General features: G+C 38.1%; 1 protein-coding gene across 2 annotated transcripts in view; it reads right to left on the bottom strand.

Moving 5' to 3' along the window:
* The window catches only part of PTPRN2 (protein tyrosine phosphatase receptor type N2), a 643897-nt gene that overhangs the window by 209225 nt on the left and 408039 nt on the right, over nt 1–26633 (bottom strand). The window lies entirely within an intron of this gene.

Genomic DNA, 26633 nt, shown 5'->3' with positions numbered 1-26633 from the left:
GATGTCTGTGAGCCACCATGTGAGACAGTGACTGCCCAGTCATCCCGATGAAGTAAGTGGCACAAGGCTGCTGGGAGGACTGGGTAGGGTCATATTTTCATTTGGCATGCTAACAACTTCACTGAACTTCACCACTGAGAGTAACTGACCTTGTTTGTTTTTGCATAGATTTGGGCTTCTGCAGTCCTTTGAAATCACAATTTTGGTCACATAAATAGGATTTAGTTTTAGAACCATAGAATCATTTAGATTGGAAAAGACCTTTAAGATCAAGTCCAGCCATCAAACTGACCTACCAAGTCCCATCACTAAACCATGCCCCACAGAGCCACATCCACATGTCTCAAATACCTCAGGGACTGGATCTCTACCACTTCCCTGGGCAGCCTGTTCCAATGCTTCACCACCCTGCCCATGAAGAGATTTTTCCTCATGTCCAGTTTAATATCCAGTCTAGCTCTGGATATCGATCTGCTGGACATGGACAGAGGTAACAGTTGCAGACAAGAAAGACATAATTTTTCAGGATGGAAGTACTGCTATGGGCTGCAGGGGGACAGCCTGCTCCACCAAGAGCCTCTCCACAGGCCACAGGGGAACTTGTTCTGTGTGCCTGGAGCACCTCCTGCTTCACTCACCTTGGGGGCCGCAGGGCTGCTTCTTACTCCTCTCTCCCAGCTTCTGTAGCACAGCAGTTTTTTCCCTTTCTTAACTTTGCTCTCCCAGGGGCACAATCAGGGTCACTCATGGCTGGGCTCTGGCTAGCAGCAGGTCCTTTTGGGGATGGCTGTCTGGAGTTGGCTGCTGGGCCCTACTCACAGAGGCCACCCCTGCAGCCCCCCTGCTATCAAAACCTTGCTATTTAAACCCAATACAGCATCTGATTGGCAGAGACATAAATAAATAGAATTTCCATAATTTATTGTTTCAATAAGGAAATTGTTGTTCGTTATTTGAGGAGGAGAATGTCTGTATGCCATATTAACAAGTGGGATAAGCAAAGTTGGCACATCAATTTCTATCAAAACCAGCTGCACCTTTGCAGATAGGAACGAAGTTCAACTAAAGGTATGAAACTACTTGACTAAGCAGGTCCAAATCAGCTGTCTTAAAAATGAAAAACTGATGCAGTGGAGCATGCACAGAGGTATGATTTCTTGCACCATTTGCTATCGCTTGTAGCTATAAAAAGTGAATGTTCAACATCACTCTCCACATTTGGGAGCACTCTATTCCCACTTTGCATAAGTGTAGTTAACTACCTATAACTATATAGCTCTGGTGCGATTAGCCATTAGAAGAGAGCACATCTGAATTTTATTCAGAAAACAAAAACAAAATGAACAAACAAACAAACAACAACAAAACAAACAAACAAACAAAAAAAAACAAACAACAACAAACCAAACAAACAAACAAAAAACAAACAAAAACAAAACAAAACAAAACAAAAAAAAACACAGCATAAGCAGTAGTTTAAAAGAGAGGCACTGTTCTGTAACTACTGGGGATTTCCTCATTTGGAGGAGAGGGTTGGTTGGAAAGGGGGACATTCAGAAGGACCACCCTTGTATCTCTCATAGATGATCATTAGGAAGAAATTTTAGAACTTTTATATCCACTCGTAATCTTAAGAAATCCAGGAATAGAGCACTACTGGGTAATGCACCAGGATTATCAAAACCACAGTTACTCCTGCTGTGATATCCCTATCACTGGCTATGATAAACAGCTTGGTAAGGATCATGTGCAAGTTGGTTTTCATGGAGACATCTCTGGAAATCCTATTACTGGGATTTGTGTAAATGCCCTGCTACTGAAATTCTGTATTACAGTGGGGAAGCCAGTTCACTGGTTTCTGCCTCTCTGTCTCCAGCAGTTTTCTATTTTGCATACTGCAGGACAAGGCTTATCTTTTCCTACATTTGAACAGAAGATATATATAAGTATCTGTCTACAAAAGCAGAATCTGATCTTTTCTTAATTACTAAATGAAACTTGAGATGTAGACTTCTTTAAAAATGTAGAAGTGGCCATACTAAGGTAGAGCAAAAATGCATAAAGTTCAAAACACCACCTGTAGCAGCAGTGTTAGGGGGTACCTGTATAAAAGTATAAGAACAGCTGGAGAGGCAAGTCACAATGCTTTCTCACATTGTTCATGATCTTTCCAGTATCCATCCTACAACATGGTGGGATTTAGGTTGGCGGCTGAAGGATCTTGAGCTCTTCTGTGGACACCACCTGATATGAAACATGCTCTGGTATTCCATGACCTGCTCACACACGTTCATGCCTCTAAACAGATGAGGGATGTGTATTACTGCACCTCACAATGTACGAGCACCCCGTTTATATGGACTTCATATATTGAAGTTCAGAAATCTCTCACCTAGTTAGAAAAACCTCAGATTTTTTTAATGACAGTGTAGATGGAGATTTGTCTGCTATGCTTTATCAAGTGGAGCTTAAATTCAACATTTAATTCCCAAACATAATAATTCCTTGAGATGAGAAAGTACTGTAAAGAAAGTCTGAACAAACTGATCCTACAGTTCTGTAGTGGTTGTCTGTCTCCTTAACCATATCCTGCAAAATGTAATCCAATAAATTTGATAGAATTATGCTTTGCTCTGACCACCCATAAATACGACAAAAAATTAACTCCTTCATCTTAATGAATCTGCCTTGTCAAATACACAACACCAAGAAAATTCTATTTCTGGAGCCAACAGGAAATTTTTCAGCATGTCTTTTCTAGGCACCAGAGCCGCTGACAACATGTTCACTCTAAAATAGCTAGGTCAGTCAGTTTTCCTTTTCACGTACTGAATGCTCAAAATTTCCAATTTAATATCATATAATCTGAAAAGTTACCATTTCAAGTTGATGTAACTTTTCAAAAGAAAATTCAAATTAGTTTTAGTGAACTCAGTCTTAAATACTAAATGTGGAAATAGATGTTTTAATTATTAGGACTTGGTAATGCATGAGATGGAAAACTAGAAATTACAGAAATTTCTACTCTAAAACCACATTTACTGTATAAGGAAATTCTAAAAATAGGAGCATTGTGGTTTAACCCAGCAGGCAGCTAAGCACCACACAGCCATTCATTCACTCCTCCCCAGTCCCAGCAGAGGGATGGGACTGAGAATTGGGAAAAAAAGGTAAAAAATCATGGGTTGAGATAAACACAGTTTAATAGGACAGAAAACGAAGAGGTGATAATAATGATAATAATAATAATGATAAAAGAAAATAAAAAGCAAGTGATGTACAATGCAATTGTTCACCATCCTCTGAACAGCACCCAGCCAGACTCCCAGCAGCGCCCCTGAACAACTCCACCCCAGTTTTATTGTTCAGCACAATGCTATGTGATATGGACATCCCTTTAGCCATTTAAGGTCAGCTGTCCTGTGTCTCCTCCCAGCTCCTTTTGTACCTGCAGCTTTCTCACTGTCAGGGCAGCACAAGAAACTGAAATGTCCTTGACTTAGTGTAAGCACTGCTCTGCAACAACTGAAACATCAGTTTTCTAGCAGAATTATTCTCATCCTAAATCCAAAACACAGCACCATAACTCTATCCCAGCTGAAATCAGGACAATATCCACCCTTTATTCTCTACCATCAACATACTCAGGTCCCACACTTCCTGATGCATCCCAATTAATCACCACCACCTTTCCTGTCTTCCTAAAAAGTCTAAAGAGCTCAAAATTGAAAAGTATTTTTGAAACTCCATCTGTAAGAGCCTCAGCAAGAAAGAAAAATACAGTTTTTGGCAGCATAAAAGAAATTCTGAGCCTCCTAGCTACCACTGCTCAGCCATGACCACAGGACTATTCTTGCCACCTCTAAGTCATGATCTGCTTTGGAGAATGCTAATGTCTTCTGTTGCTGAGTTGTTCCTTAGACCAATCTTTCCTGATTGTTTGTGTATTTCAAAGCAATTCAGCAAGATTTAATCTTAAATGACACTCAGACAGTGACTTAATAATTAATATGCCAAGCAAAGCAGGTAAACTAAATCACCACTTAAATTAAGAAACCAGATCCTTTCTATTAGAGCATAAACATAATTTAAAACATTGGTCTTAATAACTCATGCTCTATTAAGGAAAGAGCAGGTGGCTTAGCGTTGCTAATGCTGAATTGATATTACAGAAAAATATGAGAATCTTAGGTTGGTGTATAATGTACTTCAGTTGCTTGCTAGCTGTACCATCAGCATTTAAATCATGAAATTACATTCCTATTCATGAGCCACACTCTTCTGAATTTTAAGATGCATATTATAATTATTTTTAGAAATTAAGGGATAATGTTTATTCCCATTGGATACTCTTTATACTCATTATTATTATTATTATTGTTATTATTATTATTATTATTTTATTTTTGGTTTCATTAAAATAGTGTGTTTTTAAACATTAGCTACCTAACTGCAGGAAGCAGCGCAAATATCCACTCCCTGAGTCAATAATCAAACATGTTCTTTCCATTAGCAGGTTGGGTGAAAACAGAAGCTAAGCTGAATTCAGTGTACACTGAAGTGCCCCCATCATTAAAAGGTCAGGAAGTCTCACTGGTGAGACTGCAGACAGCTTTATTTCACTCTTATTTCCTCAATTATCATTTAAAGTTTTTATTTTGATCTTTTGTGTTCACAGACCTGCACCATAAAGCTCCTGTGCATAGTTTGGCTGCTGCTCAGCATGCCTTCCAGGCAAACACTGACAAATTTGTCTCTTACTTGCTCCATAAGCCAAAATTCAATCTTAGGTTCTGCAGCATAGCTTTGTTGTAAGTCAGTACCTTACACTGGTTACGTCATATTATTGAGAGTAGTGAGACCTTGTCTTTTGCTGGGCTGTGCATCAGTTTTGCACTGTTTTTTGCACTTTGATGGTGAAAATGTAGTATTGAAATTATATACTGTAAAGCAAGGATGAAAACAGATGCCTAAAAGCTGGTACACAGAATCTACTGTCATGTCTTCATAAATTATGAACATAAATTTATCACAACAACCATTTACTCATAGAAGTTTCCTGATTTCCTGGTGTATATTTTTGAACCTTCAGGCATTACTTCACTTTCCATCTAGTGAAACAAAACCTCTGTTAAAATACTGTCAGTTTTTACAGATAGCTCTCTGGATTGATGTAAATGGATACATTGGATGGATGTAAATGACATATTTAGTAACACGACAACAGAATGAAACTATCATAGAGAAGAAATGCCACGGGAGGAAAAATATTTGTACTGTGAAGTGCAAAATAAGATTATCTATTTACATAAGCCTAGTATGAAATGCCTTATCATACAACCTGTAACAACCCTGTGAGAAATGAACTCCCAACCTGGATGTTAAATCACTCGTTTTCATTTCAGCAGGAATACCACTTCAGACCAATCCCTAAGTTTACTCTTTTAGGTTAAATATAAAGAGAAAGCAAGAAGCAAACAAACAAACAAACAAACAAACAAACAAACAAAACACCACAAACACCAAAATAAATAAACAAATAAATAAATAGATAGATAGATAAAGTGACCAAAAATCCACCTACAATAATGGATGTCTCCTGTTGGAGTTCTTTACTTGATAAGTTGATGGCATGGTCTAGGGCTTTCTTCTGATTCATCATCACCCATGCCAAGCCTATGTAGTTTAAATACTATAAGATTTTCATTAAACATGATACCAAGGGTTGACAGAAATTGTTATGAATTTAACACTAGGATGGAGACAGAGTTAGTGATCTCACAGATAATTTAACTTCAGACAAGTCCTTTCACAGGGAACACAATTTTCGAAAGAGAGACCACTAAGAGCTCACCAGTGAATGTTAGAGGTGGATGCCAGGGGCAGATGCTGCTCACATCTGCCAAGCTCACATTTGTGTCAGGGTACGTGATACAGACTTCAGGTAAACCACTTATTATTTATCTGTTATTTGTATCTAGGATGACTTGTTTTTTCAAGTATTTTGGATGTGAAGGCTCAGCTCTCAATATTAACCACTTATACATGTATGCACAAGCTGGTAAAACAGGTGTCTAAAAAAAGGGAATTAAAACTTTTGTTACCCAAAGCCAGTGGATGCAGAAGCTCCCACATTCAATGCTTTTGTTGACTGTGAAATATGGCATTAAAACAGAAATAAACACATAGCAGAATACTAACCTGGGAGATAAAAAACCTTAACGCAGTCATTGTTAAATAATATACTCATGTCAAATTGAAAAATAAATATGACCAGTGCCAGAAAAGCCTGGCATGTGAAGTTGTCACTTAAATAACAAGGCAGTGCTTCTCCAGTGCACGGCACAGTGTTGTGTACACTCCCCTGAGGATGACAGGAAAGCTCCATTCAAAATGTCATTAGTAACTCCAAACCTGTCTGCTAGGATTTGAAAACCATTTATTATGAAAGAATAAAAAAGGATATTTGAACGCGGGGATGAGGGACAGGAGTCTTTGGTCCCAATTTTGATCTCATTTTTATCAGGTTAATTTAACAAATAACTTCCCGTAACTTCATGCTGCTGCTTGAAAACTGCTTTTGATGAGACCAGAAGCAAACCACCTCCCTGTACTTTCAGGCAGGGCTTGCATCCAATGCAGTCAGTTAAAAAGCTAATGAGGCAGGGCTGTAGCAACAGCTCCTTTCACCGGGCAGATCGACCACTTTACAAATGAACATGGTAGGTTTTTTTTAAAAAAAGCCAAGCATGCTAAAATGGTAGTTAAGTAAAACTCCAGCTACATTTCCCCCTCAAAACAAAAAGAAAGAAATGAATGATTTAAAGTTGCTGTGCAGCTGACTGAAAGAAAGTCAGAAACACAAAAAATACTGTTCTGTGGAGAACAGCACCTGTGGTGTAGCACCACGTAGTGGTCTGGGGCTGCTGTTTAATAAATGAGAGCACAAATCCTGCTGCAATCCCATAGAAAAACTTCTGCAAGGCCAAACATCTTGTATATGTGCAGTGATAACCACACATTACAGAATGAAGCATAAATGGATTGTATGGCAATATCCATCTGTTGTACCTGCAGTTTATATTTAATACCGTGCAATAAAATATCTCAGAAGTCACATAAATCATTATGACAATCGAATCTAACCCTTGTGATCTCTGTTTAGAAATCTCAGCAGCTGTCTTTAAGTGTCCTTTCCAACAGTAACAAAATCTGACCCTATTAATGAGAGCAAATCTTAAAATGACTAGATAGTAGTCAAAGATAATTATTGTTCTAATTGCCAAAATGCGACACCTGCATCCATAAAGCACTTCACATTTTGCTAAACTATAAATATATTCTTCTTTAACTAACTTAAAAGTATCAGTAGGAACATGATGCATAGGTGGGGATCATGGTCTAGGAATTAGAGTAGGAGCATAAAGTTTATAAAAATGAGTCATATATCTTTATCTTAAGTTCACAGCACACAAAGAATTATTTTCTACATTCACTTTTTTTATCAACTTATATTGTCCTCATCACCATTAGTATTAGAGCAAGCTTCCGTAAAAAATACAAGCAGAACAAATCTCTGTCTTTTCTGTGCATGTAAGAACAGCTTGCAAAGGTACATAAGATACAAATAACAGTTTGTTTTAGTTTTCAAAAGTCTTGAATCGGAAGTTATCCAAAACACAATCCATCCTTTAAAGGCTTGCAAAGCCTTTAAGTACCCTTTGGTGGGCACTTAAAAGTCAGACTAAGGTTTTTTGGAGTGTGTCCACACCAGAAACCTGAGGAGGATCCCTGAAGGAACCATGACAATGCAACAGGCAGCTACACCACTCCTTCCAGTGGGGCCAGCTCTGCTGAGTACTATAGTACTATATATAGCACTATATATATATATTTAACAAAATTTGTCCAGTGGTGTTTTTGGCTTGAAATTAGGCCAGAAAAGTGGACCTGAGGGAGTGGGGTTATATGGGAAAGCTTCTCATTCTCCTTGTCTTTCCCTTTTATGCAGACACAGTTGGATATAGTAGACTTTCTACTATCTTTGCTTTATCTTGTATCCTAATGACCCTGATGCATTTGTGTGGCACCTAATTCAAAGCAATTCTTCCATTGATTTCACTGCATTTCAAATCAGATCTATTGTAGGCTCATGGTACTGAGCTTCTTCAGAGCTGGCAGCAGGCACAGGGGAATGAGCTCTAATAGCGACAGTGTCCAGAACAATTCCAGTCAATTCTAAAAGTTTCACTAGGGCCAAATAAGACTGCAGCACACTCATCCAATGCCCCTGGTAATTGATAGAGGGAAAATAGCTGCAGGGAACTTTAGATTTGTTTGTCAAGGCTAGCTTGCACCAGCCAGTCCATAAGGTAGCAAGAGACTGCTTTCCTCACCCTGTGTAGGAGCACTGGGCCACCACCACCCTGGCCAGGTAGGAATGGAAAGGATGCTTTCTGGGCTCACTGGTGATCATAACCCCAAAGACATCTGTGACAGATATTTTTATTGCATGCAGAGTCTTTGATGTACAGCTTTTAGTATGGATTTTGAGCAGGTTAAGAAAGACAAAGAGAACAGTGTCATTTATCATGTGTCAAATGATAGCAATGCCAAGTTCAAGGTCATTATCCTGGGAACACACCAAGGTCATCAGAAGTCAGCAAAACTCAAAGACCCTAGAAAACAAGTCTTCAGAAAAGGCATAAGGCCAGTTTGCACAGCAAGTGAGTACTAGGATCACCTGAAGGATGACATTTTCTTACATGTAAAGTAGTAGTTCACTCTTTTCTTTCTGCCTTCATAGTTAGTCCTTATCTACTAACACTGAACCTCAAGCTGCCTGTACAAGAAGGAAATCTGCTTGATACAGCATTGGCAACTGCCCTGTTTTGAGCAGGAGATGGGACTAAGTGATACCAGGTCCCTTCCGCCAATGTTTTCATAATTTTGTTTTTGGTTCTCTAGATGCTTTCTGGAGTGAAAAAAAAAAAAAAAAAAAAGTGAAATATGAGAGCAATATGAACAAATTTGACCATATTTCTCTGAAACATCGTCGCAGGTGGCCAAGGAAGGGCATTACAGTCATGGTTATTTGGGCTACGGGAAGAATAAGGCAGAGCTGACAGTACACTGGGAGCCAGAGATGCTCCTGTCCCTCTTATGGGCTACAAGCTTCATACAGAACCAGATGCTGTACATCTGATGAATGTCTGATTCAGCTAAGCAGTACAAAAGTCTGCTTTTCCTGCCAGGCTAGGGAATGCATCCCTCCAATTTCAGAAAGTCGTCATACAGAAGAGGGAGAATTTGTTAGGTATTAGGCAAAAACCTTATGCTCAAAGCTAAAGGATCTTTTGCAGACAAAAGCAGTTACAGACAAAAAAAAAAGTACACGTTTTTACTTGAGCTAAGCATGTGGCAGTCACCTCCCATTTATGCCATGTTGTAAAACCTGCAAAGGGTGGGTCATGACTGCTAATCTGAAAGACCTCTCCTCTTGCGCAGACCTAGTATGGTATGGGAGATGCGGACAGTAAGTTCTTTAAACACTTCCCACGTAAAATTTAAAATATGAACAAAGTTCAAGAAAATTACACCGATATCTTTTTGGGAGTTCATAATTTTCTCTTGATAATGTGCTTAAGTTGTAGCAATCACTTGGAAGACATAAAATATGATAGAAAACGTGGGTGAAGGAAAGGAAGCACTTACTGGTAACTACATACTAGATAGATAAGCAACCATCATGATCTGACCTGATACTAATTTCTGTATGAGAAGGGGTTTTCAGGAGAAACCAAATGCTAAAGACTTGGATATAATTGTACAATCTGTAACCTGTGAAGTCATGGACTATTAACTAATCACTATACTTCAGCTAATGACAGCAAACAGTCACTAGGTGACTCTCGACCAGACGTGCATTGCTGCCTGAGAAGTACTAGAGAGAAGCGATTCTCTCCACCACCATCAAAACCATCTCTGACTCAAACTGATTACACAGGATTTTCTGTTTTGACTGATTTTATAGGAGATAAATGCTGACTGCACTGTGTTGAGACAGACAAAATCTACATACTGGTTGATAAAACCTAAACAAATGCAGTCGCTGAAGTACATTTGTTGCTTTTTCAAGGGGTTCATTTACCCCTGACATTGTCATGCTGCATACTGGAATCCTGAGATCTCTGACTGATTTATTTTTATATATTGTGTTATATTTCATAAGATGTGAAGCATCAGATGGCTGGAAGCTGACTCTGAAAATCAATGAGGAACTGGCATATACGAGTAAAATTGCCCTTTTGCAATTTTAAAATACTTTTATACTCTCTGTTTCACACTACTGCAATTATGTTTTTTATAGAAACCTGAAATTTAATTCTATTTGAGCAACCTTTTTCTTGATTTTGGCTTACCAAGGCAATGTTAAATGAAAATGAATGCTAAGCCAATTCAGTAAAGAGTTTTTGAGGGAATATTATACTGTCTGATTTGTTCTGAATAAACAAACAAACAAACAAAAAATAGACAGGGAAAAGATGTCCCCAATATGAAGAAATGCATGGAAATGGCTTGCAGAATATACTATGTTTGATGTTTTTTAACCAACTAGTATTCAGTATAGTACATATGCTCCACAAACTTTTAGCAAATAAACTTGTTCTGTCACTAAGAATGAATTTTAATACCATTCCGTGCCCTGGAAAATCACACCTTCTCCAGCAAGCTATTTAAAAGACATTCAGACAACTTCAAAGCTATTTCACCGTTCTGAACTCATGACTTCTATAATGTGTGTGCGTTGTCTCCCTCTTCTGGCTCATCCAGACACCCTAAGGGACCTACAACGCTTCCCCTTCAGATGTGTGAGGCTACAGGTTTGGTGTGAGCAGAGCCCAGGCCCAGCTTCTCCGTGTCTGTGAGTTTTTATGCAGACACCAGCATCTACCTACAGGTACGGAATTGCAACTGCACATTTTCTTCATGTTATAGCACTCTGTCCTCTACCATGACACTACCTATCATCCCCTAGGAAGGGCTGAGCAAGCAATGAAAGAAAGAACAAAATAAAAGATGACAACATTATATTTTTCTTGTGAGTTAGCTTTGAGGTTAGGGAACACACTAGGGGTTTCTACACTACCTGAAGAGAAACACAGTTGTTTGCATACACTACAAGTGGCATGACTATTTTTGTATCCCAATCACACATCTCCTCTGTTGGCATCTGCCAGGGCTTTTCCCATGCCATACATTGCTCACAGCTTGATGCAACAAACTGCCCAACAACTATATTGAGAAACAGCTTGTTTTGCTTTTCTAATTTGGAAAACAAAGGCGTGCTGCAAGCTGTGCTGACTGGGAAGTCATACATCTTTAACACAAAGGAAAAAGGAAAAGAAAAGAAGGAAGTATCCCCTAGTTACAGCAGACGCCTTCCTCTTTCCTCTCAAAGTGCCCTGTCAGCATGGCCACCCTCAAGCCACTTTTCAACACCAGCTGAAAATAAATGAAATCTTTATTGTCTTTGTGTTTCAGACACAGACAATATTTGGCAATTTGTTGCCTGTAAGGAGAGGGCTTCAGGTTACTAGAAGAGACTCTTTCTCCAGTGGGATCAGCTATGAAACTGATGTAGATTATCGAATAGTGGCTGCAAAGGCCAGAGTGTCTCACAGGGCTCACATGGAAGGTAAGTTAACCACTGGGGTATCAAGATGCAGCCTGGTCCAAAATAGCATGGTGCAGCCTGAAGTCAGTCTTCATCTTCCCTCACATTCAGAGTCTCACCTTCTTCTCCCAGGAAAATCCCTCCCACAACAGGGGCCATTTCAACTCCATTCCAAGAAATCTCCTCAACCAAGTCTTAGGGATAGGGAGCTTAGGACAGGCCTGAAAATGGCCTCTTATGGCCTTTCAGAAGTGTATAGGATCTGGGAGACCTGACGGGCTTTGATAAACTGACTGTTCCAGCTCGGTGTGCTCACACAGTCCAGTAAAAACACAGCCTCAGTGCTCAGATAATCAAGGATGCCCACAAATGGTTAAAGATCACACTTGGAAATCCTCAGAACAAGCTCAGCAGACCAATATGGAATGAGACAAACGTGATTTCTACCATTCACATCTTCAATGAACTGATTGCAGGCAGATTCTGATATCTCAAATTTACCTAGTTATCTGTATGACAGGTTCATCTTGGCACCTCAGATCCAGTGGAGATCCAACCTATTAAATCTTAGCTTTGAAACTAAATCCCATTTAACTATGCAACTAAACCTTTGTCTTTCCCTGTAATCACAGGTGGGAAATAGAAGGCAATTCCAATCATGGCTGGACTCTGCTGATTATAAAGCTCAGTTGACTACACTCCAATCATAGATGATTCAGTTAAATGTCTGTACAACTAAGCTGGGGGGACAAGGGTAGCTACTAATAGACCTTTCTAATCAGTGGGCTCACAGCTTACTGGAGCAGGTAAGGATGGAGGGAAGGCTTGGAAACTGCGAACCAGTCTTGGTTCGTATTTACACTGTTTTCAATGCTCTGGAAACTGGGAGCCTGGAAACTGGGTGCCTGCATCTGCCTGCTCCTCCAGTGTCCTGTGTAACAGAGTTGAAGTGCAATTTCTGCAAATGAACAGAATTGCACCAATTAAATAACTTGCATTTATCATTCATCTTCTCAGGAAACCCAAGTATTCACTCATCTGTCAGGTATTTAGCATGAGGGAATCCAGTCTGGCAGTTCCCTGTGGGTGCTGCGTAATAGTAATTAATAAGAAATATATTGGACATTGGCCATGCATCATGAATGAGCTGGGTGGGAGAAAAAAGTTCATACACTACAAATTAGTACTTTTACAACAGAGGAATTCTGTTGTGCCACATCTCCTGAGCCAGAAAAAACATGGCTGATACAATTTTTCTGTCTGCTCTCCTGATGTGTGGTCTGATGGCAGGTTTCTAAGATCATGTTTTAAATCAAGGCCAGGTGCCAATACAATATATCATTGTGTCACTGTATACATAAAGGTGGCTGCCTTCCTCTGTTTCCTGGAGGTTATTCACATTCTGAATCACTGAGAAAATTTGGCTGAGCAAATCTGGGAGTCCCCAAGATAAAGCAGAAATTTCAGTGGAAACTTAATTGCTTGAAATGTATCAAGTTGCCATATTTTGTTTATTTCCTGAGATTCAATTACGAAAATTGCCAGTCTGCAACTCCAAATTGCATGACAACTGTTGAACTTACAGTCTCGCAAGAATAATCACCCCAGAGCACAACAACACACACATCACTCCACTACCATAAATTAATATAAGCTGCCAGTAATTGAAAAAGGCAGAATAAACTCCACACCTCCTTCATTCACTGACTGGTATAATGAGGATATCAGTCTATTGTCTCCTGGGTGGGATCTTTTGCCACCTCTGTTGTTACAGGTTTTTTCTAGACACATTGGGTACAAATATGGTTTCTCTTCACAAAATGTCTCTGTGCCCTCACCAGTCTGTTCATCCTTGTCAAATCAGGATTTCACACATTGTTTTCTGCACATTCCCTCATCTTAGCAAAAGTTTCATTTCCCCAGCCCATTGCCATAGGCTATTAGTCTGGCACAAAACTCAGGCTCAAAATGAAAAAGATAAAACAGAAAAGACAGCAGCCATAGCTACTGTTGCTCTGCTTTCTCTTGTCTCAGCTAACAAAATATGCTTAGCAGCTCCATTGTGTTACTGGAGAGCCAAAGAGACAGGTGTATCTCATCATGCCCTAAAAATATTACTGATTCCTGAAATATATCAGTCCTATATTAGTCCATTAATGTTTCCAACGTTCACAACAATGAACAGATGAACGTTTTGTTGTCTATTAGATACAAAACAGCAATAGCATCGTGGCATTAACCACTGTGGATACTACTGACTAGAGAGGGCACAAACCACACCTGGATCTGCTCCAAGCTTTGACAACTGAAACCAAAATACCTATATATGTGTCATGTATGTGTAATGACAGTCCAAAATTTCACACATTAATTATTCATGTTTTTTCTTATTTTATTTTATTATTTTATTTTATTTTATTTTATTTTATTTTATTTTATTTTATTTTATTTTATTTTGGCACCTTCATAAGATCTTATTTATCCAACAAACTTCTATCATTTTTGTCTACTTCACAGAATCATGGAATCACAGAAAGGTTAAAGGTTGGAAGGGTCCTCTGAAAGTCATCTAGACCAATCCTCATGCTCAAACAGGAACACTGGTATCAGCAAAGAAATTGAAATTGTTTAGAAAGAGCTGAAATTATCTTGCATTGAAAGACAAATATGTTTCAAAATGTAATGAAATCCTGACAATTTGTTTTAAAAAACTTGCTGGCAGATTCTGGCTTTTATAGGTGAAAAACACTCTTCTCTGATTTAAAAAAGAATGATTTTCCTTTTAGCATTCAAATTTGCATGCCAATGCACTTTGCATATAATTTACATACCATACCATACTGCAGCCACTTTGTCTCTTATTGTAAAATCCAAGATCAGCTCCTAGCATTTCACAGCTAGGATTATTAAAACATTTTGTTAAGTCAAGTCTGAAGATAAGCTTTCTTCCTGATGTTCCTGGAATTGCATACTAATGGACAGGAAAGGTAAGCATCTGGTTCAGGCACTGGATTGGGCTTTGGTATTTCTCACAGACTTGTTTTCAAGTTCAGGCAATTTCATTTAATATAACTCAGAACCTTATTTCTAAAACAAGAACAGTGACAATTTTTATTCCCTTTCTTTTCTAGTTTTGACTTTTCGAGTGATTATATGTAATCACTCAAAGGCAGCATTTTTCTAATACTCTGTGTGTGGGAATGTACCCAGTGAGATCCCAATCCTGTTTAGAAAGTGTTACCGTAATGCCCCTGTGACTCAAATCTACTCAGCCTATTTTTTAATTAAATGACTTATACAAGGAAATATCAGTTTGGTACAGAATGATTTTTTTCTTGGATCCACACAGGTTGAAGGCAACTTTGAACAGGGAATTTCTTTCATGCCAAAGATTTGACTTTTTGTTAAAAGTTGGGTGACAGAAAGCTTTACTACAGCTTTACTACATCTACAGCTTAGTGTCAGAGCATTCCTGTGGGAAATCAAAGTTCAAGTCTTTACATGCTTGACTCAGAATAAGCATCTTGGTGTGAACAAGGAGCTATATTGAATACCCATTTGTCCCAGGTTCTCATAAAAAGTCCAGAATATTAAAACACCTGCATAAAGTGAAACAGTCACAGGAGGCTACTACCCAGTGCAGTTAATGATGGTTGTTCCATTGAATTGAGACTTGGAGGAAGAGGAGTGCAGAAAATCTGAGTCTTCTTCCTTCTGCATGAGGACTTAGAATTCCAGTCTAGCCTGGCTTTCTGCTATTGTGCTTTCACCAAACACACAACAAAACAAAACAAAACAAAACAAAACAAAACAAAACAAAACAACAACAACAACAACAAACAAACAAACACACAAGCACACACAACACACCAAAAAAAAACCAAAAAAAAACACAAAAAACAAAAAAACAAACAGTAACAGCAACAAAAAACAACAACCCAACCACTAGGTAAAGACTTGTTTTCATCTTAAATGGAAACCACGAATGCTCCAGAATATGAAAAAGCTCTGCAGCACACAGAACTGTGTCCTTCTGAACATGTGTATGTACTTTTATGGGGAAAATGATAGCACCCACATATAAGCTACCTGTGTTACTTTAATAGTCAGTGTGAGTAGCAGCTGTCCACCAAGAAGGTGGCTAGAAAAGGGGCCTGGGACAACTGAGGACACTGAGGGCTGTGGAGCACCTGTTGTCTCTCCCATGCCTGTGGTGCGAACCCAAAGACTTTACTCACTACAAAGTATCTTAAGCAGTTAAAATAGGTTATGGAGGTTAATGGTGTGAGTACTCAGTGTTGTATATATTAATTATAGGAAACACTGTATTGCTTTTCCTCTTGCTTGAGATGTATTGCAGCTTAATGCTTCTCTAAACAATGTATCGTCATCATCTCTCTACTTGAGCTAAATTTAAATTAGTATTTCAGTAGAAGCTACTATAACTGATTAGATCTTTTACCCTAAATATTGATCTATTGTAGTTAAAGTTACTTAGTTACATATGAGGCATTCCTTATTCTCTTGGTGATGAAACAGGTTTTATTTACACTAAGATTAGTAGCAAAACCTGTAAGATGGTGAAGTGAAAGAAGAACTTGAATCAAGTTGTACAGCCTCATCTGCTGCTCTTCTGCTGCAGAAGACAATAACCTTAAAAGAACCAATTTAATGTCTTGTGGAAACATAAAAAGGTAGCTCTGGTCTAAGCACCTTTCTGGTCAAATGGGTAACTGAAGAGATCATTAATACTCTCAGGCACATGTCTTTCTAGTGCAGGTGGCACTGGACAAATAGGTGACTCTTTCTTTTAAGAATAAATAATGGGATTTCCAATAAAATATCTAAATGGCCTTACAGTTTCTTACACCTGTGTGCCAGACACCTGTATGCTCTTGAATACCCATCTGCGTATATGCCACATGCACTTTTTTTTCTTTTCCCTATTTTTTTTAAGATTGGTAAAGCAGTTGATTAGGAAGATAAAGTCTCTGGAAAACATTTTGGACAAAGATGTCAGTATAGATTATGCATTAAAAGATACCGGGTCTGCCAGTGCAAGTGCACCACACTCTGCAGGCTGCTTATACTTGCCTATCAATGATTTACTGCAAAATTATTGGAATACTGAAATAGTACAAGCCATATCTCTGTATTTCCATTTGCTATAGATTTGATAATGAAAGGATGCAACTTCCTCAACAAGCAATATTTATATTCTAGCTATTCTCCTCCTTTGGTCAGCAAGAATACACTTTCTTTCAGAGCAGTCCCTGCTTATCTTTCCTTTCTGCTCTTTCCTGCTACAGGCAATAAAACTGAATGCTCCTGATATGACTGTTGTCCAGTTCCAAATCTAAAAACCATACCTTATGTAGGACAATGTCTCCAGGAATTAAATAAGCTTACTGGTGTTGTTTGGAGTTTTAAAAGGACTGGTCATCCATAACTTTTGTATGCACAGTGATCAGTGCCAGATGGTACTGCCAAGTGGCCAGTAACACTCACTTGTAGATCTAAGTAAGTAGATCTAAGAAAACAAAACATCCTCTTATAAAAGGATGTTCTCATACAGGTGTAAATTTTTGGAATATCAGGAACTTAATGATATATTTAATTTAAAAACTAGGTCATAAAAATCACAGAAAGTACAAGGAAGGACAAGAAGCTATGTACAACTACTGGGTTTCCCAGTTCGGACCATTTCCCAGTACACCATGTGTACTTGTTGTAGAATAAAATAAATAAATAAATAAAATAATAATCTGAAAAAAAAAGTCGAGGCAAAGATTTCTGTTTGGAGACAAAAAATACAGTTTCAAGATGTATTTTTTTAATGGAATATTTTAACAGTATTAATTGAATATATTAACTGATACAGAAAGCATACTACACTCACTTTTTGAACAAATGACAATAAATTTTATTCATGTGATACATTTTTTACTGTAAAGAACCTATTTTGTTCTGGAGAACCTATTGGAGAACCTATATAGGTTCTGGAGAACCTATTTTGTTCTGTGCTAATTGCCCGACTCTTCCATTCAGTGCACAACACTAAAATAGTCAGAAAGGTTAGCTCTTCAGGTTGTGCATATGAACACACAGCTACATAGATACACACACAAAACCCTAAAGCAGCATACTGCACTTATCTTCTTCCCATTTTTAGATCATACATATTTCATTAAGCTTCATGCAGAGTGTCTTCTGATTTATGGTAATTGTCAACAAAAGCAAAAAATGCCGACAATTTTAATCCTGCAGTACTGAGGATTTAACTGGGATAAAATTAAAATGTCTGGGGGAGGGGTAGGGGGAACAACCCAACACCCTATGCCACTGGGAGGTTGACCCTTGAGATGTTGTCAATTTTTTATTTTATTTTATTGTGTTTGTTGTCTGTAGAAGCAGATGCCAGCAGCAACATCTGATGTACCGGACACCTCCAGTGTTATCCCAGCATGCTCATGGCCTGGAGGACTTGGAGTGAGACTAATTTCCATATCAAACCCAATTTAGATGAAACATCTTGGTTTAAAAAAAAAAAAAGAAAAAAAAAAGGAAAAAAAAAGCCAGCGCATCAATAGCCCCTTGATTAGATTTTCATCTCCTGAGCAGACAAATATGAATATTTATTACCATGAATGCAGATTTCTCTCTTTCCATTGCTCTGATCTTGAATATTACCCACTGCTAATTTTTATGAAAATTTGGGCAACATAATGTTTTCACATAAACTGACAGTTCTTGAGATAATCCCGTTATTGTTTGGTGGGAAATGACAGTTTCCGCTTATTCATGTGTTAACAAGGGATTAAATATTGTTTTTCATCACCATAATCTAAGATGGACTGGAAATTAAAATTCAAACATTGTGCATTATCAGAGCTTTGAGGACCAGGATTTGTTTGCATTCACTTAGTAAAGATCTGTAAATTAACAGTTTAACAACCAAGTGAAACCAGTATCATAAAAACAGCACTGACATTTGTGAAATGAAGTCATTACTCCACCTGCTAAAGGTAAAGAGCCAGAGAAAGAAATTGTTCACAAAATGACATCCTTTTGCAAGAGCAAAGTGCACACTGAACTGTTGTCAGCCACAATGATCCTCACGCATAAATGGACCAGGTCATTTTTCCGTGGCACAGAATCACCTCCCTTTTCCTTGTCACAAGTTCTGATGCTCAAACACTTGATATCCTCAGCTCACATTGAAAAATCGCTCCATGATAGATCCATTCATTGCACTAAAAGCAGTCATACTGACCCAGGAGCTGTTTTCCTGCATGCCAAAGTGCTGTGCTCACACCTACCTGTACAGGTCTTGGTGTGCAGTACCTAGGCACATACAATTCTTCACTGATACGGGTGTTTTTCTGGAGCAGCAGTGTATAGCTATAAAGTAAGTTACTTTCTCAGTGCCTCTGCCTAATGTTCAGCAATGCCAATCAGAGATACCTGCATGTGCTAAAGTGAAAATAAAGAGCCCTATCTGATATTCTGCAGTTCATGAGCCATTACTTTGCTTAATGTTTCCACAAAACTTTGAGTTACAATTTCAGTAAATTCACAGTCCTATTTAAAAAGCAGCATTCCCCTTTGATATCAGTCAAAATACAAACAAAACTAAAACTATGCTTAGTGAAAGCAACACAAACATCTGCCTAACTAAATCTTTAAACTACTTCCTCAGTAAACACATTGCTGATACAAGGAAAAAAAAAAAAAAAAAAAAATCTGATTCACTACCTGCAACTCAGACTTGAATTCTAAGGAAAACAGATGCCTTAATGTTTATAATGCCCAAAACAGATCACAGTGAAGCTGCCTGTCATGGATGGTCCCTGATCTGGATCTTGGGATCTTGCTTAGGCTTAGACACTTGCAGGGGAACATTTGTTGCCTACGTATTGCTACAGGTATGGGGAAGGAATGGGAACTGCCACCTCTTCCCCACCTTAGATTACCAAATATGTATTTGAGATTGCTTGAAATCCATGTGTTCCTCCCAGGATCAAGCACCACCCTCTGGAGGTGGCAGGATCTCCCTTCCCAAAATTTCTGACCAGCTCTGTCACAATCGAACAGAATTTAATCTTCATGTGCAGCTTCCCCAGCCATCCCATCACAATGAAAATTTTGTTTCCCTTTGAGTCACAATGAGCTGGCTGCTGGTAGAGGGAGGATGCTGAATTTCATGAATCAGTAAGATATCTAGTACAAACAATCACATCTTCCTACGTAAAGATCTTACATATCTTCTCTATGAATATATCAAATGCAGGCTGCTAAATCATAGGGTAGATAATAACATTGATTTTTAAGCAGAATTACACTGCATTTTGCTTGTGTAGTCAATGCTAGTATCTAAATCTTTTTCTCTGCAGATCTATAATGTTTTTTAAGCAGTGCTTGGCTTTAAAAACAGTGGCATGACATGGCCTAAAAAAAAAAAAAAAAAAAAAAAAAAAGACAAATGCTTAAAACAAACATATGCTATTTTTTAAAGGAACAATGTTAAAAAAGACAAAAAGAAAAAACATGGGTAGGATGCATAAGTTCCTGAAGCCACAAGGCAAACAGTATCTTGTTTCATTTTACATGATACTGAATAAAAATTGAATTGCTGTAGTTGCCATAGCAACTGCCACATCACTTGGCACTTCTGCTCCTTTAAATCACACAGTGCTACTGTAAAGGAATTCATGAACCAACATGACACTTGAATACTTGTGCTTTTTTACAATATTTCATGAGGAAAACATAAATCAATATACACTGAGTGTTGTCTCTGAAAATCGGGTTTGCTATACTTTTCTTAACATTATAATCTCCTCATTTTCTTGTCGTGTTCTCTACAAATTTGCAAAGAAGGTGGAGGGCGTTGTCACAATCAGAGCACAAGAAAAGAAATTACTACTGACACCTGATTTTCAAACTGAGGCTGTGACCTGTCACTCAGATGTCAAAATACCTCTGCTATGCAATATTCAAATCAAATACAGGGGATAAATATTGGAATTTTGCCCCTCCACAGCCAGAGATGGTGTGATATGTGACAGAAGACAGTCTCAGTAGCAACCAGGCATCTCTTTAAACTTATCAGTAGCTTAAAAGGGAAGTCTAACGATACATCTACAGCTAAGCATATTCAAAATATTTGCAGAGTTTTGGCCATGATTTGTATTGTTTAAGAATGTCCTGCATACAACATGCAGTCACAGAAGGTATATGACAAAATAATGGGGTAAAACAATATATATATATTATGCTGCATATTTTTTGTTTTTATTTTGCCATTTATTAACACTCTGGATGCAATTTATTAGAAAAGCAGCCCTCTAGTGGGCTATGTACCATAATGAATAGTTAATAAATAGCATTAACATTATCTCTAAATATTAGCTAAAATGCATTTTGCAAAAACATACAAGATCTTAAATAAATGAGCCATAGAGCTCCATCATTCTCTTTGGAGAAATTTAATGTTCTGTTTAGCTTTATTTCTTAAAGCCCTTGAAGCATTACTTTTAAATGCTGTTTTATGACCAACTTCTGATTAGTATCAGTCTACAATACATGTATATTCACAAAACTGTAAGAGTGCGATATTATTCACTGTCAGTAAGACTCCATAAAAGATGTATATTACTAGTAGCATTCTATTTAATATATAATCTATGAGTTTTTAAGGGTTACACAGCTTTAGAATCTAAATTTGTGAGTGGGGGTAGAGGGAATAAAGTAAATCATCTTCATTTTGTCTTTGCCAAGAATATTTCAAAGATTGTACTCCTTGAAGTTTTTCATTTAATTATTTTTCCTGTCTCCGTAGCCCTACAGTTACATGCCGTAAGGCAAAGAATCCATCTGTGACCTGAAGCGTGCCTTGCCCATAGCAATGTTTGTTGGTCCAAAACACTGTCCTCCTGGAAAACCCCGTTCAACTCTTAAACAACACAGCCACACCAATTAGCAACAGCCAACACTGAGAGCCTGCTGCAGGATATGTGATCACACATTGCAAGTAACAAGGAAAAAATGAATCTGATTTTTTGATCCCTTAGTTATGTTAGTTTTTTGTTTTTGTCCTTCCCTCTCCCCCCTCCCCCCCCCAACCCGTGGCTACATTGCTGTCCATATCAGAGCTAAGTGACCTTGGGTCCAATGTCCCTTTCTATGTCAGTGCACCACCTCTGGATAACATACCTGTTGCACATCAGGAGCATTGCAAAGATGGCACTGTAAGAAAGTCAGCTAGAATAGGTCCCTGGATAATTTGGGCTTTGCAAGCCAAAAGCCAACCTTTGGAGATGCTACTCAGCAGTCAGAGAAGATCAGAAAACAAATGGTACCTTACTCTTTGGCAATAGCAAATGATTTGTCAAGTTCTTCACTCACTCTATTTTTTTAAAGGAACTAAACTCCAATATCATTCTGGATCACATCTGGATACACAGACATTAATGACAAAATCTGGGAATGAGAGATAATAATTTAGAAATGTGACCTCTCACAAAGATTGCACATTATTATTGCAAATCTTCTAGCCTCACTAGAATGCAAATTCTAGTTGGAAATGCAAAAGAAAAAACTAGAATTTTTAAATGCACTTTTATTTTGTTTATTGTCATAACATCACTTTATGCAATATCAATATAATTCTAGGCCTATCAAAATTTCTATAATTGTGAATATCCCATAACACCAAAACATCACTGATCTATTTTAGAACATCCATAGATATGGTGAAATGTTCATTTCACGTATATTTTGGATTAATTCTGCTTTGTTTGAAAAACTTTTTAAATTTGTATATCGGTCATATAAGTGATAAGTATATTTTGTATTAATTTAAAATAATACATTCCAGGGTGGGTGCTGTTTTACCAGGTCGGAGACTGTGCCATTCCCTTGGTTTGTTTTGGGCCTTAATTCAGACACATTATTATTCAAATCACACTCCTAGCCCCCCCAAACTGATTTGAAACATGCTTTCTTGAGCCATTGGAGACCCTGACTTGAAATTGTGGAAATTTCAGCTGAAAGCTGGCTTAAGCAGTTATTTTTGCATGTATTTGAACAACCATTTGAATATTTCTTGAACTGGAACTGGGCTTGAACCAGAGAAACGCTGATCACAGCTAAACTCAGAGTGGCACTGAACTGAGAAATACCATGGTTTTGTAATAATTTCAAAGTGCTTAAAAGGCGAGAAAAAAAAAAAAAAAAAAAAAAAAAAAAAAAAAGGTTAAATTCCTAAAGGTTTTGGAAGGACTTCCAGGTCACCCAGTGGACTCTGTGTGGGCCCGTGGATCTTGGTGCCTGCTGAAGCTCCTGGGTACAAGCCCAGCGGGATGACCTCTGCATGGGATGGGGATCCCAGCCCTGCTGAACCCTGAACTCAGCTGAAGTCATGCAGCTCCCTCCACATGGGACACAACACTCCCTGCCACTTCGGGAGACAGGAGAATGAGTCCTGCAGTTTGGACATTCAGGCTTCTTACCAGTGCCAAGCCTCTTATCGCATTCTGTAAATAGGACACAGATACCACAATATTTACGCTTACACTTTCACATACACTCAACCATGGGATGTTCTTGAACTACTAAAGGTGACCTTAGGACTCCAGAGATTTGCTTCACGAGGGGGAGATCAAAAGAAAATACCTCAAAGGCATCTTCATCCTATCTGAATAACCAGGAAGGTGTGAAAATCTCATGATGAATTTGTGACGCACAAACATCATACATGACAATCATAGAGTCATTAAGGTTGGAAGAGACCTTCAAGATCATCTGGTCCAAACATCCCCCTACCGCCCATGTCACCACTAAATCATGTCCCTAAGCACCACGTCCAACCTTTCCTTGAACACCCCCAGGGACAGTGACTCCACCACCTCCCTGGGAAACCCATCCCAATGTCTGAGAATGACTCAAGCAAACCTTGGAGGGCTACCATTTAGGAGTTTCAGAGTGTTGTAGGTGCTGGAAAACTGTGAGTAGAAAATAGATGTCTTGGCAAATACAATGCCATAGGTAATTGGTACTATAGCAATGCACACATCTTCAGGATTTTTACATCGGCACTGGTTTTCTCTACAGCAGTTACTACTGTTTTTTGTTGTTGTTGTTGTTTTTTTTCCTGGTATAATAGCCATCTTACAAAAGAGATAGGTGCCAAAATAATTAGCTCTTTAGGAGTGATGCACAGCACCTCAAATCCCAGTCCAACTCTATGGCTTTCCAGAACCCTGAATATTCTGACAGCAAATGTTAGATGTTGAAGCAAATTTGCTGTAAAAGGGTCTGTTTGCAGTAAGGGTCTGTTGTTCTGCAATGACCTAAAAGCTCTGCTTACCTGCACTAGTTACGAGACCATGCCTTGCACTACATCACAGAATGGCTGATGTTGGAGGAGGCCTCTGGAGGTCACCTGGTCCAAACCCTTTCCTCCAGCAGGGCCACCTAGAACAGGGTGCCCAGGTTCATGTCCAGGTGGCTTTTGAAGATCCCCGAGGAAGAAGAAATATATATATCATCCAAACCTTAACATGAAATGTATAGAGCTTTTAAGCTAATGTCCTGGCACATGAACTGCTTTTCTTGCAGATAATGAACTCATTTTTATTCCTCCTGAATTAGAGCCAGAACCTACTCTAAACTTACACAGTGCAGCTAAATTCAGCGGTATCCAAAAGACTCACTGAGGCTGTGGAAATCTTCTGTATGACATAGGGATAATGAAGTGTATTGTAAGAGTGGTAAACTTCAGACCCATATTGTTAATGACGGTATGGCACATGTTTATGCAGTGGCATAATAGGAATTCATCAGCCCTTCCCAGAGTTGCCTGAATGGTTCAGTAAACTTGGCGTGAATTGTATTGCTGCTTTTGAAATGCTTTTCTTGAGAGAGAGGCTGAGGAGCTCTGAGAAGCATTTCACCTCTCCATAAGAGAGAGAACATTTCCTTCTACCAAAACATTTCTCCTCACTATAAGAGAGAGTTTCCTTCACCCAAAGCCTGGCATCTAAATGTTTCTAGCACAAATCCTGTTCATAAGAGACCAAGACCTAAACCAGATTCCACTGTCCAGAGCAACACATGAATTATTGCTGAGCTTAGAACAGTTTCTGTATTTGTTTATATAGCTGTTCCATTTGCCACCAGTATCTCAGCCATTTTTTTCTTGAGCTATTTCAGATATGAAACTTGCCATACAAAATAATCCCTTTTATTTTACAGTCCCGCATGTGAAGATTTTATATCCATTAATTTTGTCATGAATCTGACCTACTGTCCAAACAAAAAGGCCATTTCTCATTCTGAAACTGAAGTTTATTCTAAGTACTTCTTATCTGAGTATCTTGATTGAGATTTACAGTTAGTATTACATACAAATTTATTCTTACAGTGTGAAGCTAAAAATATCCTTATTCAATATTTTTTTTCATTGTGTTAAAATATGTACTTTGCTATTTCGATGTTGTTAAACACCAGGATGAATCAATAACAAACTGCAGAAATGGATTAACATAGTTTGATTTAACCTGAAGTAAACTGAATCTGATACTCTATCAACAAAGAAACAACTTGGTTACAGCACTCCATTATTTTTCATGCAGGTGAGACTTCAGAAATGTATTCATTTTGTACACGATCATAAGTGATAAGACTTAGAAACAGGAATATACACAGCTGGAAGAATTCACATCTAACAGAAAAAATATATATATAAACAGCTGAATAAATGCTCTTCCATCACCTTAATTTTTCCAAATGTAACCTGTAATATATTAGGCCTCAAATGTCTTCTTCTCTTTTGTTAATTCATTTTCACTTTTTGCCTTCTAAAAATACATATTTGGCAGAGTGTAAAACACAAGTTTCTGTCAAAAGGCTTTATTAAATCAAGTAGTGTCACCATTAAAAAAATATGATAACCTAAATATATGAGAGGTGAGTTCTGCAGTGACAAGTGACTACTTTTACTAGCCCAAGCACAAGAACCAGAGTAAGGATATCTCTAGCCTAAAAGCTTTAAGTTTTTCTCAGTCCTACTAGATGGTCTTAAAAGAACTAGGAGCTCCTCGAGGCTATGTTGCCAGTACATGCTTAGACTACCATGGTTACAACAACCATATTATTACAACATGATGCATTTAACAGGTGGCAATTCCTTGCATTTCAAATGTCTGAAAGTGCTTTCTTTCTCCATTGACTGTTATATTACATGTATAAAATAACAGTTCATTTAATGGTAAGCCAGCTGGAATCCATTCAGTGATAGGAATTAGGTGAAATACATGGGGGTATTTCATCAGCATGCAGAATTCCATTGAATTCTGGGTAACAAAATGTAATATGATATGGCTTTCATAGTATAAGCAACAGTCGTAGTTCTCCTGTTGTTTACCAGAAAAGAAGGCTTGGGATTACCACAAACACAAGCTTCACTTTGGCCTGAAGTCAAGACATCCTGAGGTGTGCATTCATGCTCCAGGATACACCTCCCAACTCTTGAGTTGAGGCACCCTTGAATCCCTCAACTAGTTAAATCAGTTTCAGTTAAGGAGAGATGCTGGCTTTCATTTTCTAATGATTTTACCTACATTGTTTTTGAAGAACAAATTCCTACAGTTTTGACCCCAAGAATCTCAGCATGTCTTACTGATGGTGCCTCTTCAGGACCAAGTCTTTTCAAAATGAAAATAAAGTTATACAAAGAATCTCAGAAATACTGGCAAGGTAAGTTCTTAAGCATAAACTTATAAAAAACAGAAATATCGAAAATGAAAATCAGTAGGAAAAAAAAACACAGTTGAATTCCTTCAGTATGTTACAAGTTATTCATTATTCTCAATACTTAGAATAATGTAATCACAAGAAAAAGGCATTTGTCTAGCCCTATGAGCATTCACCACTAGAAAAATTACTTAAATGA

This window comes from Anas platyrhynchos, chromosome 2, assembly GCF_047663525.1.
Source record: "Anas platyrhynchos isolate ZD024472 breed Pekin duck chromosome 2, IASCAAS_PekinDuck_T2T, whole genome shotgun sequence".
In the NCBI taxonomy this organism is placed as follows: Eukaryota; Metazoa; Chordata; class Aves; order Anseriformes; family Anatidae; genus Anas; species Anas platyrhynchos.
Note: the sequence above shows the minus strand (reverse complement) of the source record. Positions and strands in the feature narration are given on the sequence as shown.